Below are 16,434 nucleotides of genomic sequence, written 5' to 3'. Positions count from 1 at the left end.
TCTCTGTATGCAAAGGTGAGGGGAGTCGGCGGCAGTGCGTTTGTTAGCAGTGGACTTAAGTGATGAAATCAAAGGGATTGTGCCATCCTGACGACACTGCGAGAAATAACAGCAACTCCTCTGATGTAGTGCCGAAGCTTTAAATATTTAATTAAAAGCAAGAGAAGGGGATGTGTGCCTAAAAATGAAACATCTTCTCCAGCTCGCTCCAACAATCCAAATATATATAGAACGTTGATTCACCAGGCACAGTGGGAAACTGATAAGCCAACCTCCGCATATATATATATATATATATATATTTATATATATATTTTTTATATTTTCTTTTTTTTCTTTTTCATGGCGCTCATGCGATTTGCCTCATTCATGTACCTGACAAAAATCACTGACACGTAGGTGCAGCGGCTTGTGGAAACAATGTGGGGTTATGTCATCGTGCCGGAATATTTCCGCATGTTTATTGAGATTTCAGTACTTGTTGACAGAGCGAGGTATTTTTGTAGGAATGACACAATTGGCTTTACCCGCCTCCCCCCATCAGACTGTATACGTGTGTGTGCGTGCGTCTTCCTCCCTCCTGACTCCCTCACTGCATCTGACAGTGTCCCTCCCTCTTTCTCTCTCCTCCTCCTCCCTCTCTCATTAGGCTTTTCACCGGCAAAACACCAACACACTCCCTTTCCCTGTAGCCGGGGAAGAAACGCGAAGCGGCGGCAGGAGCAGGATTGACCTCCCCCGCGGTGCGCACCATCCATGGTCCTCCCCTGGATGTCTGTCTGACAGGAGGGTATGTTGATCATATTTTTTCCCCTTCACTGCTAGTTTACTCATGTCGTAATGAATCCAAACGATTTGTTGAATGTCGCGGTCTTGAAGGCTTCCTTGTTTTACGCGTAATTCATCAATGATTGCGGCGCTTTGTGATATTCTCTTTGTGCTTCAAGCTGCAGCGGTGAAATGTGTACATTTTCGCATGGACTTTGCCCGCTGTCTTGCCGTCCTGTGCTGGGGGATGAATATTGTGGGAATGAAGGAGAAGCAGAACAAGTTGTTGCGTCGTTTTGAGCCCATTTGCTCTGTCAGTGTTGACAGCAAACCAGGTACTTAGACCCCCCCCCTCCAGTGTCCTCTCTCCTGTCCGGACAGCCACTCAAGACTAAACATGATGGTCCTACCTATACCATAGCCCTCATTTTTTTCAATTTCGAGGTCTGTTTAAGTTGTGGTGAGCTGCAGAGATCAGCTGTTTTCTTCTCCTTTCAGTTTGTGTCTCAGCCTGTCAGGGTGAACTGGATCTGCTTTTGCCTTAGTCAGTGTATTTTCCAACACACCCATCACTAATTATGCAACACTGACAGATGCACACACACTGAGGACTTACACAGTGTTGCCATTGTCACACCCTCTCATCAACACCACCACACAAAGTGTTCGCCTTTTGAAGCAAACTTGAAGAATTTGTAGCTCATAGTGTTGGGCCCTTTTGTACTCAGTGTAATAATTTGTCGGTGATGTGTAAATGGTGTAAAATACGTACTGCAGCTGAGTGCTGTGGAGATGTGTGGCTGCAGAGGTGAAGCACCACTCTGCTTGTGTTTGCTTGCATGCTCTGGCAGGTCCGTGTATGGAAATGGTCTCACCTTTGCCCCCCCTGGCTTTTGTGGAATTACATACAGTATTAATTAGGAATGTGTCAACTAAGGGCGTAAATTTCGTTTCAACAGTTGGAGGGCACATGTGGAATCTTGGGTTTGAGAGTCTTCCACTAGAAAATATAGAGAATCAAACATGTAAAAAAGTATTTCAGTCCATGAAAGATAATAAAATTAGGCTGGCTATGCAGTAGAAAGACACACATACTTTTGAAATTGGTGCTACATGACCAGAGAAGGCAGAGAAAAAGCTTTTTTCAAAAGGTAGAAAACCTACAACTACCAGAATGCACTGCGCCACACCACACCAACAAATGGTCTTGCCAGAAGGTGACATTAATGCACACTCATTTCATGCAATAGCCACCTGCTGGTAACAATTTCGTATTACAGTTAAATGGTAAGCTAAACACTTTTCTGAAACCATTCAAGGCAAGATACACAAACTCAGTAAGAAAATCTTGGTTCCTACTTGGTTCAGCTCCGCTTAGTTTTACTGTTTGATCTCAGTTTTTTCAGCCTTTGTTTTCACTGTGAAGGAAACAGTATGGCGCCCACTTCTTGTTCACTAACACTCACTAAACAGCTAAACAGGGCACTAAAATATATTTCTAAAAACATTTTAGATGAAAAATAAGCAGTGCAGTAACATAATCTTGTTTTGGTCGGAGTTTGGTCTGAGTTTGAAGGGGGCGGATCTGTCTCTTGATCCACTTTTATACTCTTCGTGTCCGCAATGGTGGCATGGGTGGCGGGCAAAACAAAAAATGCAAAAGCACATCGTAGTTTGAGGAACAGCCCAAGAGTCAGTGAAACAATGTCAGATGACAAGTTTTGCATCATCTTAGATTCATGCACTGGTTAGATTGAGGAAAGTTAACCATGTTTCATTGACACACACTCCCCACATTGTTTCGATACAAAGCTGGTTGACAGTTGACAAAGAATCTCTTTATTTTTGCACATTCTGGTGAAATTTTATTCACCAACTTGTGCCTTTTCTGCATCATTGTATGGTGGAAATTTCTAGTTTTGTAAAGATAAAAGTCACCTGTGACTCCTGTTAATGTTTGATGGGACAAATGCACAGGTTCTAAATATTGAGGGGTACATGTCCCCTTTGCCCCCCCCTCCCCCTGGAATCTATGCCCATGTACAGGCTGAGTTTACTATTGGGCCATTGGGATATTTACTTGATAGTTGTGCACCTCTAGCTAGCTTCATCAACTATATGTCTTTGTGTCTTTTTTAATAAGTCATTTGCAATTTGATGATCTTTAAGTCTTTTGCAATCAACTTGCATTGCAAATTTCCCAGGATAGTTCCATAAAAGCTCTATTGAATGGCTCTTATTATATTTCTAACTGTATTGGTTTGTCATGTCCTTGCATTTCTGCAAGTCACACCACGTGTGGCTCTGCTCCTCTGCAGCACTGTGGCCTGCACCCTGTAGCCGTACAGGTGGGCTTACAATACTTTGTCACGCTCTTCCTTCAGGCCGCACACGCTGTCAGCCTCATCTGGCAGACCTGCTGTCACACAGCATCTATGTCGTTAACATCGGACACTCCTGTGCCTGCTGTGTCAGGCTTGCCGAGTCACCCCCGCCAACCAGTCTCCCTCAGAGTATCACCTGATGCTTCTCCTCCCACCCCTCTTAAATGCCAGGGAGCCATTACCTCATCCCAGCAGCACCATTTTTCTCCACTGTTTGCTCATCAGCACTACGAAATAAATTCATGATCACAGAGTTCAGACGCATCACAGTGAATCCAGCTCAAATATTCCATATGCCTTTTCAGTTTTAATGTGGTGTATGCTTGCACAAAGTCGCGCTACTACAAGTCAGTGTTGGTGCGTGAGTTCAGATGCCCAAGGGTGCTGCTGGGATTTCACAGCCCAGCATGCTGCCTGCCACAATTTGCAATTCAAATGAGCATGTATGAGGCATCCAGTGAGGCTGAAGCGGCCCTCCTCTCCTCTGTGTCTCATTGGAAGCAATCATTTCTCACACTTGCAAGTGAACTCAACCATTTCTTATTGACTTCTCCGTTATTGGCTTCTCAAGTGTCACAGAGGGAAAATATTCTTTAGGTGGCCATCGTAACCTGAGTCATAGTTTCTTTTGTAAAGCTCTTAGCACATGCAGGGAATGCTGCATAATTGTGCGGGGTCACCCTGATGTTACTGATGATGATGCCAAAGCATGCAGGGGCTGTGTGTGTGTGGGTGTGGGTGTATGTGTGTTCTGCACTTGTCATTGCTGTTGGCCCAGTTGAATGTACTTTGACTCGCCATGTTTTTGTAGCCTGGTGAGCACGGTCACGTCTCTTCCTGCCTGCTAAACACCAGCAACCAATCACACTAGCATACACACACACAATTCCACATGCACACGTACACGCACACGTACGCACGTGCACACACACACATACACGAACACACACACACTCATTTGTATTTCTGTACTTTTAAGGTGCCTTAACTAACCTCTCTAACCTGATGAATGAAATTATATATAATATTGTCCATAGGATTGTCAGTATAGCAGCCCCCATTCTCATACTATTTATATTTCCAGCAGAACCCATTCATTGTGTTGCATTCTGTCAATGCAGCATTCAAATTGCATACCCAGACACAAGGGATTCATAGGAAACAGTGCATGCATGTAGCACACAAGACGTGATAAGGAAGATAAAAGCTGATGCATATGCATATTTTGGAGGACAACATTTGATATGAGTTCAGATTTACAGTTACAAAACAATAAGGCTGATGGACTTGTGTGAAAAGGATTCGTAGAAAAAGTCAGAACTGGTCCACAATTGCTGAGATATCCTAACTTTCAGTTGCTAGTCTTAGTCAAGCTTTAAAAGCAACTCAGGAATAATGCAGACCCTCCCAGTCTGAATGCCATCATTTTGCAAACTTCCTGCCCCCAGTTTATAATGCAGGTTTTCTGTCCTATATCTGAAGTCTTAATCCTTATAAATTAATATTTAAATGGGACTTATATGCCATATTGCCTGATATATAGTGTTACAATGAAGGATGTTTATATTAAATGTGGATAGAGTTTCAGTGATGATGTAAACCTGCGTACAAGTAATCCCTGAACACTTTCCAAAATAGTTTTTCTACTCTACAGTTCTTTGTGTGGTCTTCTGTTCCATTACACTAAATGTAAGTACATAACATCAGCTAATCATGTGAACTTGGTGGCTAAGTTTGTAAAGTTCTCCCTGATTTTGGATCCTATTCCTGCCAGAAGATGTCCAGTTGTGTTTAAAAGCTTTTATTGGTAATTTTTCATGGAAAAAGTGCTGCTATTCTCTGTTAGAGTCATTCCCCGGCTGCCAGTACACATGTTGCTACTAATTCAGGGAGATATATTATCTGAAGGTCTGGTGTTGTAAATTTCTGCACAATTTCGGATCATATTCGTGGTGGAACACGTCTGGTCATGTTAAGAAGCTTTGTTGTTTTTTGTGTTTAAATTAAAAAGTGCTGCTATTCTCACAGTCAATTCTCTGGTTGCAAGTATGCTACATGTAGCTACATGCTACTGTTAATTTCTGTCTGATTTTGGATCATATTGTTGCTGGAACATGTCAGGATGTCTGTAAAAAGCTTTTATTTGTGATTTATTTGTGATTTTCTTTTGGTAAAAGTACCTCTATTCTCCGTTACATTCATTCTTGCTGCTGCTAGTACACTGCTACAAGTAGCTACATGCTAGCAAGAGGGAAATATGTAATCTTGGCTACTGAAGCTGTTAATATCCCCCCAAATTTGGATCAGATTCCTGCTGGAACATGTTCGGTTGTGTTTCGAAGCTTTTATTGATGATTTTTCAGGCAAAAACTGCCACTATTCTCTGTTGCAGTGCAGATGAGGGAGACCATTCAGAGCAGATAAGGTTTCAGACATGGGTAAATACAGGTGGTCAAGCACAGACAGTATAAGGAAAAAAGTCTTTTTTGATCATTAAAGCATTAAACATGTTCTGTTACAAACCTTCAATACAGGTTTGAACCTAAAAATGAGCATAATACGTCCTCTCTAAGACTTTATGCACGTACACATTGTTTACACATCATGAAACTAATACTTGATACCTGATAGCTGATGAGCAGCACTGTGTCATTGATTGCTGGCTGTAATTGCAAAACTACAGTGATACAGTGCGCTGCAGCTTTGTGTTTGTTTACCCAATATGCCTAATCTTAGACTCAAATCTCTGTTTTACATGCTTTTTTATCAGCTTTGTTTGGAATAATCAAAAGAGGATAACACAACATTCTGCAGCCAATGTAATCACGGTGCCTGCGTGCTTTTGTTTTAAGGGGAATTGTATGAGTTTCATCAGTATGCAGCATATGCTGCAATCCGGTCAGAGTCTTGATAGGACTTAAACATGACATCGTTTCACTGCATGGTCTTTGATAGCCTGTTGGGGCTTCCAGCAACACTGTCCACAGGTATTTGCGGCGGTCAGATCCCCTCTATCTCCTCCTATTGAGGGGTCTCTTACCAAGCTGGTTGCAATCCTGTTGCTGTCTCTCTGATCTGGGCTTTATTTTTAGCTTAGGTTTTTTACTCACACAGCTTTTAGCGATTTATCGCCTTCCTCAGATTGCATCATTCTGTATGAACTCGGATGTGAGAGGAGAGAAAGAGAAGCTATTTCATGGCATGAGGCAGGTTTATTTCACCATTCTATTTCCCACCTTCAGTCATATAGCTCTTCACAGTTGATGGGAAGCATCACTTTGTCCTTCTGAAGGGGAGGCAGGGAGCTTTACCCTGAGAGGCAGCGGCGGCAGCAGCAGCGCGGCTTGCCTCAGCCTGATGATTACAGTGAGTCAGCAGGTTCTCCATTTTTTCCCCCCTCTTCTTCCTTTGCATACCTACGCTCGTCTCCCTCGCTCCCTCGCTCCCTCTCCACTTCCTTCTTTGAACAAATCCCCTGCCTCTCAAGGATGAGACTCATCATGTTGTTGTCTGGCTTTGATCTGGTGCAATGATACCCATAATGCCACTCATTTTTGCCTCCCCGCAGTAAAGCCGAATTTATATTTCAGGCAAAGTTGTGGGGAAAGACAATACATCTTCTGAGGCTGTTTCTGGTGCCTTCAATGTGGTCTGCAGTGGAAACAGTCCTCTCCAGCTATTTTGGCCTCCTCCAACAAACCAAGCCAGCAGCCATTGTTTTCTTTTGGCCACTTCACACTTGGCAATCTTTAATTAGAGCCTCTGCATTCAACAGTTGTGGAGGAAGCCTAATTCCATTGTTGGTGCGTCCATTTCCCCGATGATTAGAGTGTGTGCAATTGCCTGCACATTGTGGTAAGCTGGTGAATTGAGGGGAAAAATAGTCTGTGCTAAGGTCGATCTTAGTGCAAACTATTTATAAATACATAATACAAGACCTAAAAAAAGGATTAGGAGAGATTAGAGCTGCCAAAAATTCACTACAATACCACACTTACTGCTGCTGCTAGTGAGGAAAAACCCAGATTTGCACAATTTTATTTTTAACAGCATGATGGAGGTATAATAAAGTGAAGTGTGAGGACGATGGTCCCATGGTAGTTGTACTGTGATTAAAAACTGTTGCTGCTGTATGTGGTTAATGAGATATGCAACTCTGCTGAGGAAGGTGGCTACGCTCTGACCCTGCATTATATTTCATTGGTAATTAGTGAAATATTAAATTATTAAAGGATGATTGTTTGCCAAATGCCCAGTGAAGCAGGTGGGAGTAGTCTGCATGCGGACTGTGGCTGTCTGTCTGCACATTGGATAGCAGCCGCTTTTTCTCAGGGAGAGAAATTAAGGGTCGCGTTAGCGTAGTTTGTTGCAGTGGTCTGTGGAGGAGTAGATACACAGACTACTCCCAGTCCCTGTTGGCCCGTCGTGTGGCTTCTAAACTGGTCAGACAGGTTGGGAGGCAGATCCAGACACAGCTGCAGTCATTACTCTACACTTTGTACGCTCACACTTGCTGTGTTTGTTTACAGCTCTCAGTAATAATCTGTTGACACGTGTGATGCATCTCCTGTGTGTTCTCTGTGTGCTTCATGCATTTTGGTATGTTGCACAGTCTTGCATATTGCTGTGTTTGCAGCATAGCAAAGTATCAACTGTAATGTGTGTGGGTGCGAACGCATACACACAATGCAGAAATACATTGTATGTGTGTACATAGTCATTCTTCCATCACACCCCCATCAGCGTGTTACATTTTTAGATTATAAATGACATTTCTTCTGTATGTGGTGTGTCTTGTCATGTTATTAGTCATGTTGACCATTTCATTCTTGGCAAATTGGCACTGGCACTAATGAAACTATGCAGAATTAGCGTTTAGTGTTGTCATATTGGAAATGCTAACTTTCTATACATTTGGCACAAATGTTGACTTGAACTCAAAGATGAACTATATTAATTTTTGTGGTCAGAGGTCAAAGGCCAAGGTCACGGGAACCTCAAAAAAAAAAAAAAAAATTTGTCCTGAACTCAAGAATTAATATGAATATATATATATATTCATGTAATTATGGCAGAATTTCACACAAATGTCTAATAGGATAAAATGAGGAGGTAATGATGTTTTATAACCAAAAGATCAAAGGTCACTTCACTGTGACATTTTAATGTTCTGTTCTGTGTAATGTTCTAACTCAGGAGAAGAAGGTAAGGCATTTGGTCCGATACTGAATGGGTGACACTAATCTTGAAACTGTGCTGATTGCGTAGTTCGTGCCAGGTTGAAGATGTGTGTGAAGCATTCATTTTTTTTATAATTTTCTTCCTAGCAACAAAATCCAAATTTGAAGCTTTGACAGCTGTCATGGCTACATATGAGTTTGGACAGACATGGATGTAAACTGTAACTGCAACTTGACTGGTTTTCGGAGGGATAAAACCAAGAGGTAGTAATTCCAGTTGCTTGCAGTAAACATCAACAATAAGAGAGAGTGAGGAAGTGCGTTGGTAATGTTGTAATGATAATGCATAAATCAGTATCGAAACAGTTTTGAATATTCAGAAATGCATCAATAGATCAATATTTTTGACAACACTATGAGCTATCAGTGCTTTTTTACAGTATACCCATAGATGTTACAGGCCGCTGTTATTGGATTACTTTGATACTGAAGTTATTGCTTTTTTCTTATAGGTCTAAGCAGATTTCTGGAACTCTTTCCAGGATGTACATCAGAGATAAAATGACATCTGTGGGTGTCACACTGAATCTAAAAATATGTATTATCATGTCTCTGTGTTCAGGATTGACAGGGTTAGGAGTCAGAGAAGTAGTTTGGATGCAAATTGCAGCAATCAGTTATTAAGGGTTTTAAAGTAAATGAATTGCCTGCATGATGTGTATGTCACAGCCACAGCTGCTGCCAAAACTGTTGACTTTGTTGGTGAGCAGCCAAATCAGCAGGACAAACTACAATAATTCACTTCCTGTTGTTTTTTGAACACTGGCATGCACCTGTCCCTCTCTCCTCACGCAGTATCTCTTTGCTTCATGTCTGCCCCTCTACGCACCCCTGTTAACTGTCTCTACACAGGGAGCACCTCACAGTTTGAAATCTGCTACTATCAAAGCAGCCATAATGTTTTAAACTTGCATTAATTTGCACTCTCAACTCATGCCACCATCACAAAACATAAAAGTACACATGATCTTCACTGTGATGAACTGTCAGAGAAAAGTCTACACGCTGTTATACTGACAAATGCAAGAGTCGAATATCTTGTTGTAAATTTAAAAAAAAAAAAAAGTTCTTTGCTTCAGAAGAATTAGCTCCACTATTTAGCTCACATTGAGTTACGGTAAGTGTAACTACAGCTCATGCAGTATAGCCTTCATACTTGTTTGAGCTGCATGCTCTGTTGTTCCCCTTTACTGCCTTGTTCCTCTGTGTGCCAATAAGCATCCTCTCACCTCATTAATAAGACGGTTGATTTATAATCAGAGCAGGCACTTGCATCTGCAGCGAGCTTCTTGATGAAATCATAAAGTGATTTCTGCTGCAGCATCATTAGCCAGCCTTGCTGGGAATGTGTCGATACTAAAGCCAGAATACAGTTTACAACAAATCCCAAAGTCATGCGCACTAAGCAGCAATGGTTTGTAGAGAAAACCTTTTGTATTTTGTGGCGGTCAACCCCTGCAACCCCCAGAATTACATTTTTGTATTACTAAATTGTTTTTATAATTATGTTTTGGTGACAGTGTAATTGCTGTTTGAACTAGAGACAATGTTTCTTTGACTTTTTCTGGACTACACTTATTCACAGTCATGGTCGATGTGGATGGTGGCTTAGGTTTAGGCAACAAGCACTTTGTTTAAGGTTAGGGAAATATTGTGATGTTGGTTAAATGTTTTCAGGAGGAAATAAAAAAAGAAAAGAATGCTATAGTTACTACAAGTGAACAGTGTGTTGAAGTCTGCCTATTTTGGCATAAAACCAATCAAATATGTTTACAGTGAACATTTCTTTGATACCTCAAATTTTTGCAGCTTGTGAATTAGGTACACTAATTAGTGACATTTCCTCATTCATCCACATACATTGATATGATAAGAAAAATGTATGTATGACATCTAATGAATCAGTGCCAAGTTAAGTAGTCTAAAGTTTAGGAACATTAAGTTATGTAGGTGAGGTTAAGGAACTTTAAGTTATGGAGGTTAAGTTCAGAACATTAAGATGTGTAGGTTAAGTTTAGGAATGTGAAGTTTAGAAATGTTAAGTTACGTAGGTTAAAATTGAACGTTAAGTTACGGATGTTAAGTTTAGGAACGTCAAGTCATCTAGGTTAAATTTAGGAACGTTAAGTTACTTTGGTTAAGTTTAGGAATGTTAAGTTACCTAGGTTAGCTTTATAAAAGTAAAATTATGTAGGTTAAGTTTAGGAATGTTTAAGGAAGTTATGTTATTAGGTCTTGGAAAGTGAAGTTTTCTTAGTTAGGTTTAGAAAAAGAAACATGGTTGGGTGTCATCATGTTAAAATAAGTCAAAGGTTATTTGGTTTAACATGAGGCACAAACACTGGTCTCTTGGGGGAAAGTCCTGAAATTGTTTGACCCATGGACAAGCCGGACCTACACTTCATGGGACTTTCACTCTTTATTCTACTTCCTCCTTTACTTCCGTCAGAACATTCATCTGGTGGTAGGATGTGAATTCTGGTGCAATGCTTTTCATAGGTATATACACAAAGTGCATAGGAATATCCTGCCTCATTATGTTAAAAGACCACGTAATTTTCTTGGCAATTTCCCTCAAACATATTTTGTGTTTCAAATTAGTTGCATATAAATGTAATTTTTTGGAGACGTGGCTGACTTCTGCCTGAAACTGCTGTGTGTTTAATTTTTGATCAATCATGTTGTTATCGCACCCTGCACAACACTCTCATTTCCTCCCCACCTGCACTCAAGAGTTGTAAGGCCACTCCTCAGTTGCAGAAACCACTCATTGTTTTGGCATTAGCAGCATCTTCTGTGATAATCGGCTGGGTTTTTTTTTCAACTGAGGGCTTTTTGCTAATTGCTCCATGGTTTTTAGAGCATTTTTTTGGGGCCGGTAAAATGTTAACTCTGCACGTACTGATCATTAATGGATTCTCTGTCAGTCATCGATTTTTCTTCTCTTTTGTTTTTATGTTGGCAGCGATAATGAGAGGCTCCTTTATAATTCATGCCATGATGGATGTCCCTCTGGTAGCAGTTTTCATGCTGCAATCTCACCAGACACTTCTACGCCAGCAGCATGCTGCGCTGCCAAACACTCCAGTCCACTGATTCAGATGCTTGGTGTTGGCTTTCAGCTGCCATCTAGCAAACCACACTCTGTTGTCCACATAGTAGTGGTGCTTGGCAAACGGCTGGCTCTACCCTGAAAAGTTTACCAGACAACTTTAAAATGTTCTTTATCGACTTGCTTTTTCAGCCTTGGTTTCTCTGTGTCTCTCCCCGTCTATACTTTAACAAATAGCATTGAGCTCCTTGTTCAGCATCTTTTCAAAACCCCTGACACTGACACCAATAACACAGAGAGCTCCTGTAGCTTCCTTTCAGGCCCAGCACTGATCCTAATAAGGAGATGAATGGCTCTATACAAACACTAGAGTGAAGCTAGGGACTGGATGTATGCCCACTGCCTCTCTCTTTCTCTGTGTGCTGACTGAGGGTGAAAAGCCTGTTTCAGTCTCCTCTGATCTGCTTCTGTTCCTCTGCTGAACTGGTCAGTGGTCAGCTCAGGTGTGGACAAAAGGGGACAACAACTCCCACAGCTCCTGGACAGGGCAGAGAAAATAGTTTTCTTTAAGTGAAAGCCAAAAGACACACACAGGCTTGATGTGTTTGAGTATTGAGTGGTAGTGCTTAAAAATGACCAAACAGGTGACTGCATAATGAAAGAAAAATTGGCTAACTAGATGGACTAGCTGCCCTACTAATGTACTTTAGTAAAACGTACAGGTCAATATTTTTGAAAATCAGTTCACAAAATGCAAAAAATCTTGGCTTTCTCTGAATAACACAAGCTCTTTAATGGTGTATAATAATATACTTTAAAACTGGGTAGTCAATGAAGGGGAGAATGGGGTCAGTTGGTACATTTTTGTATCAACACAAAATAACTCTCCATTACTCACAGACCTCTTGAACAAAATGAAAACAATTTAATCAATGAACAGACATAAATGTCTGCCAACAATGTATCAAGTTTTTTAAAGCCCAACCCAAACAATAAAGGCAGTTTTGTTAAATGCAACTCACGAGGCGTGCATTTTTCTCCAAATTCCACCTCCTGGTGATAGCTGGGAAAAGAGGGTACACATTACTCTGGGCTTAAAAAAAAAAAAACTAAGAAATTGAAGATTAATGTATTTACATCACGGGATTTTGCAGGGGCAAAAAAGGGTTTCTTAGAGAAGATTCTTATTGACTTCACAGTGGGTCTTATTCAGTTAGGAAAAGCTTTTGTTTTGTTTTTGTCTACTGTTGTTGATTCGTAACAACATAAATACTGTAAACAATTCTTTCAGGGAGAGCAGTCACACTTTTGTCTCCTGTGCTATAGCTACAAACAAAAATTCAGATAACACTAGCATCAACTGATAAGCCAGACAATCAGATTTTAAGCTCTTTGTTTTTATTTTGCATAACTAAAAACAGTATAGTAGAAAAATACCAAAAGAGCCAACAATTAACACACAAGCTGTAGATTTCAGAGCTGTGAATAAGATGTAAGGAATAGTTGGAAGCTCTCCACTTTTAGGTTAAAAGTGAAGAAAGTGTGACTGAGTTTAGGCATAGTAAATGGCATAGGCATAGTTGCTTTCTAAATTTCTAAAAAGGCACTGTCCCTCTGTCCCAACTGACCCCTCTCTCCCCTACTACTACCTAGATTGGCTAGCTTGCTTGCATCAAACTTTAAGGAACTGAAAAAAAACACAAGAATATAGTTTGATAGAAATTACTAATGGGCCTAGTTACTTTCAGAGTAAGAAATGTCAATGCAAAAATGCTAATCACTAGTCTGGGATATTAAAAAAAAACAATAAAAAATGGAAAATGTATGCTGGTACATCTCTTAGTGCAAGATGTGTCATCAAACATATTAAAACTTTAGTTAAAAATAGAAAAGAGAGGGTTATTATGGATACATTAAAAGTACTGTCTGTTTTTCTTTTAGACTAATAAAGTCACAAGACACATGATAACCTGAGGGAATATTTTTTTTACTTTTCAGAGTCTCCAAAGCTCCAAATATTGCCCAGTACTCTCTCTGCACCAACTGCTAGTCCACAAGGTTCCCAAAAGAATACACGGTTTGTGTTACATGGTGGCAGTTTGTTGGACAGGGGGAAAATGTGTGCCACAGGTGGAATACAGAAACTGTGGCTGTGATCTTTGGGGCTCTGTGCAACAATCGGGGATCTGAGCTTTTAATTTGCTATGAGTGGGGAATAAAATATTTGGAGGAAGGCAAGACTGTAAGAAAAGGTTGTTTTAAACCCTGCTTTTACACTGTGCTTTAACACTGGGAAATAATCAGCAGATGGCTTTTACACCCACAGTGTCAGTTTGATGTTATGTATTGCTATCCTCAAGCACATTTCAGAGCTATATTAAAAAACACTCTTATTTTAGAAATGGGAAAAAGCTCCTTTAAAGATGCACTGAGTTCTAAAAGCAACAATGATACAGATTTATGTATATTATTCAGCTCCCTGTTGCATTTAGAAAGAGAAAAACAAAATAAAATCACTGAATGCTGATAATTCATCGGCTCACACTTTATCCTTTCCACCAAGATGAACTGCAAAAGAACATCAATGCTGTTTTTTAAAAAAATATGATATAATGTTGGGAAGGGTTTGCAGGTGTTTTATCACACCTTGTACTCCGTTGACAACATACAACAAGATGAGAAAAGACCGTTATTGGAAGTCATATCTGTGGAGGAATATGAAATCGGTGAACGATAAAAGCCGAGGAATTCTTCAAGATATTGTCTTTGCTCTTATTTATTTTTCTCAAAAGCGAGTGGGAAGCTCTCGCCGTAAATGTTTCCCTTGCAAAGTGGTTTGCATTTGCACATGTTGCGTAACAGATAGGGAAATGTGGGAGTGAAACGGTGCACTGTCACATTGTTGCTGGGATTATATATATTTCTGCTTTTCCTCAGTAGCACTCTGTCATTCTTTTTATGGCATATCTGCTCCCTTGCTTTAATTGCACATCAGGAGAATAAATCATGTGTGGATTTATCCAGAAAATGGAATAACTCTCTCCCACAAGGTAGGGTTTTACGAAGAATTAAACTCACTGGAGCTGGATAAAGACAAACCTAATTCAAGTGTTTAATGTAATTTGGCAGCTTCCTGTTAACCGCTTCTGTAACACTTAACAAAAGAAGTCCAGGTTTTTGTTTGTTTTTGGAGTGGGACTGTATTTAGAAATGGATGTTAGTGCTTCTGGTCACTTACTGTTTAGCCCAGGAGCAAACTTGACTGTGTCTCTACACACCTGAGTCATCACTGCTCACCATTAGTCAAGAACTCTATTTTGCTTGTTCTGTAGTGTGCCTGACACCACCCTTATTTTAGCCTCTGGCTGTCTGTGAGCTTCGCTGATTATTTTAGGCCTGTCTGACTTGTAGCTACACTGTCTTTTCCCAAGGAGCCAGCCATCACTCAAGGACGTATGAGTCGCCCAGAACTCTGGATTAAAAAATTGAAAGGCAGCATAGGTGTTTCTGCCATTATTACTGGACCACTGAAGGGTTAAAGAGATAGGCTCACACTTTCAAAAAATGTTTATTTGATAAGAGAGTGGTTCAGGAATAAATTCTAAAACCCAGAAATGAGTTAGCATGTTATCACTTGTTCCCTGATCTCAAAGGTAAGGCTTTTTTATTATTGCAGTGTGAATGTTTTTGGTAGATGCCAGAAATGAGGTCTGTTTATGCTTTCACATTTTGCTTTACAGAAAAAAAAAAAAAAAGTCAGTAAATACGCCTAATTGTGAATTTTGAAGTTTCTGTGTGTCTTAATAAAAGGTGGTTGCTAACAAGTGGCTTAATGTGACTACAGACTCATTACTGGAGTGCTCTATTAAGTCATCCAACTGTAGAGCATTTCATTTATAGCCTAACCTTAGCAACTGCATTTACTTAAGTCCCCCACCTTTGTGAATTAAAGTGCATTATGCTGCATTCTTTTGTTCCTTGAAAATATTGTATTTACTGTATTCACAAATTACAAGCACATGGACGGCCCTCCAAAGTCGTAAAATTTTGAATTTTGAAATTTTGAAGATGCAGATTTGTGACGTTTAAGTGACGTTTATGGGCCAAAGAAATGGCGGAATTTACGGAAAATTAAAAAAGTATATATTTCATTATTTTGTTTCTTGTAGCCGCCATTTACTTTTAGTAGTTGCACAATTTTTCATATGTGCATGTATTAGCTGTGGCAAGCAATCAGTTTTTTTTAACTAAAGCATGGCAGGTGAGTATACGAACAAACATTTTTTTATAACATGGGTTGCGGACTTGACATCACAAAGGTCAGTGATCACATGCAAAGTGTAATATATAAAAAAATAAATATTTTAAAATGTAAATAAACTGGAAACAGCTATTAACCTCTTGTTTTAATGCCCTTAACATTAAATTGCAATTTGTATAGCTTCCATATTCCATATTCTTGCCACTTTAAGACCTCAAAGCACATAAACACAACAAAGTCAGAAGAATGAAACTCAGAAACTCTGACCTTCTGACATTACATGAATGCAGCATTAGAGGTGCTCCAAGATGGATTTTGTTACTGTCTGACAAATCCTCTGTTTCCAGTCTTTGTGCGAACTAAGCTAACTGGCTGCCGGCTGTATTTACCATAAGCTTACAGACGTGGCAGTGTTACTGATCTTCTCATCAAATTCTCAAAAACCAATAATCCTGTTTCCCAAGATGGAAAAGGTGTTGTGTCCAGTGACATGAGGATAATTATGTTTTGTGTTAACAGGTTGGACAGCATGCTCAGTCATTAGAGTATTTAAGTGAAATAAGGACTGTATTTTCCAAATGTTTTAAACACCTGACAAATGTGACAGATGTGTTTATTGGATATTTTTTGGAAGCTGTAACCGGGTAAATGTTTTTCTTGCAAAATGAGGATTTAGTCAATAATCTGCAGACTTTGTGCAGTTGCTCCTCCATCCGCCTCCGCACAATC

General features: G+C 40.0%; 1 protein-coding gene across 6 annotated transcripts in view; it reads left to right on the top strand.

Annotated features, from left to right (window-relative positions):
- The first annotated feature begins 665 nt into the window (after window positions 1-665).
- The window catches only part of LOC121952532 (band 4.1-like protein 1), a 111,518-nt gene continuing 95,749 nt past the window's right edge, over window positions 666-16,434 (top strand). For all 6 annotated transcript variants that reach the window (XM_042499291.1, XM_042499307.1, XM_042499299.1 and 3 more), the window contains exon 1: window positions 666-790. The gene's annotated coding sequence lies outside the window, so the exon portion shown is untranslated. The remainder of the gene's footprint in view (window positions 791-16,434) is intronic.

This window comes from Plectropomus leopardus, chromosome 2, assembly GCF_008729295.1.
Source record: "Plectropomus leopardus isolate mb chromosome 2, YSFRI_Pleo_2.0, whole genome shotgun sequence".
NCBI classification, from domain to species: Eukaryota; Metazoa; Chordata; class Actinopteri; order Perciformes; family Serranidae; genus Plectropomus; species Plectropomus leopardus.
This window is presented reverse-complemented; position numbering and strand designations above follow the sequence as displayed.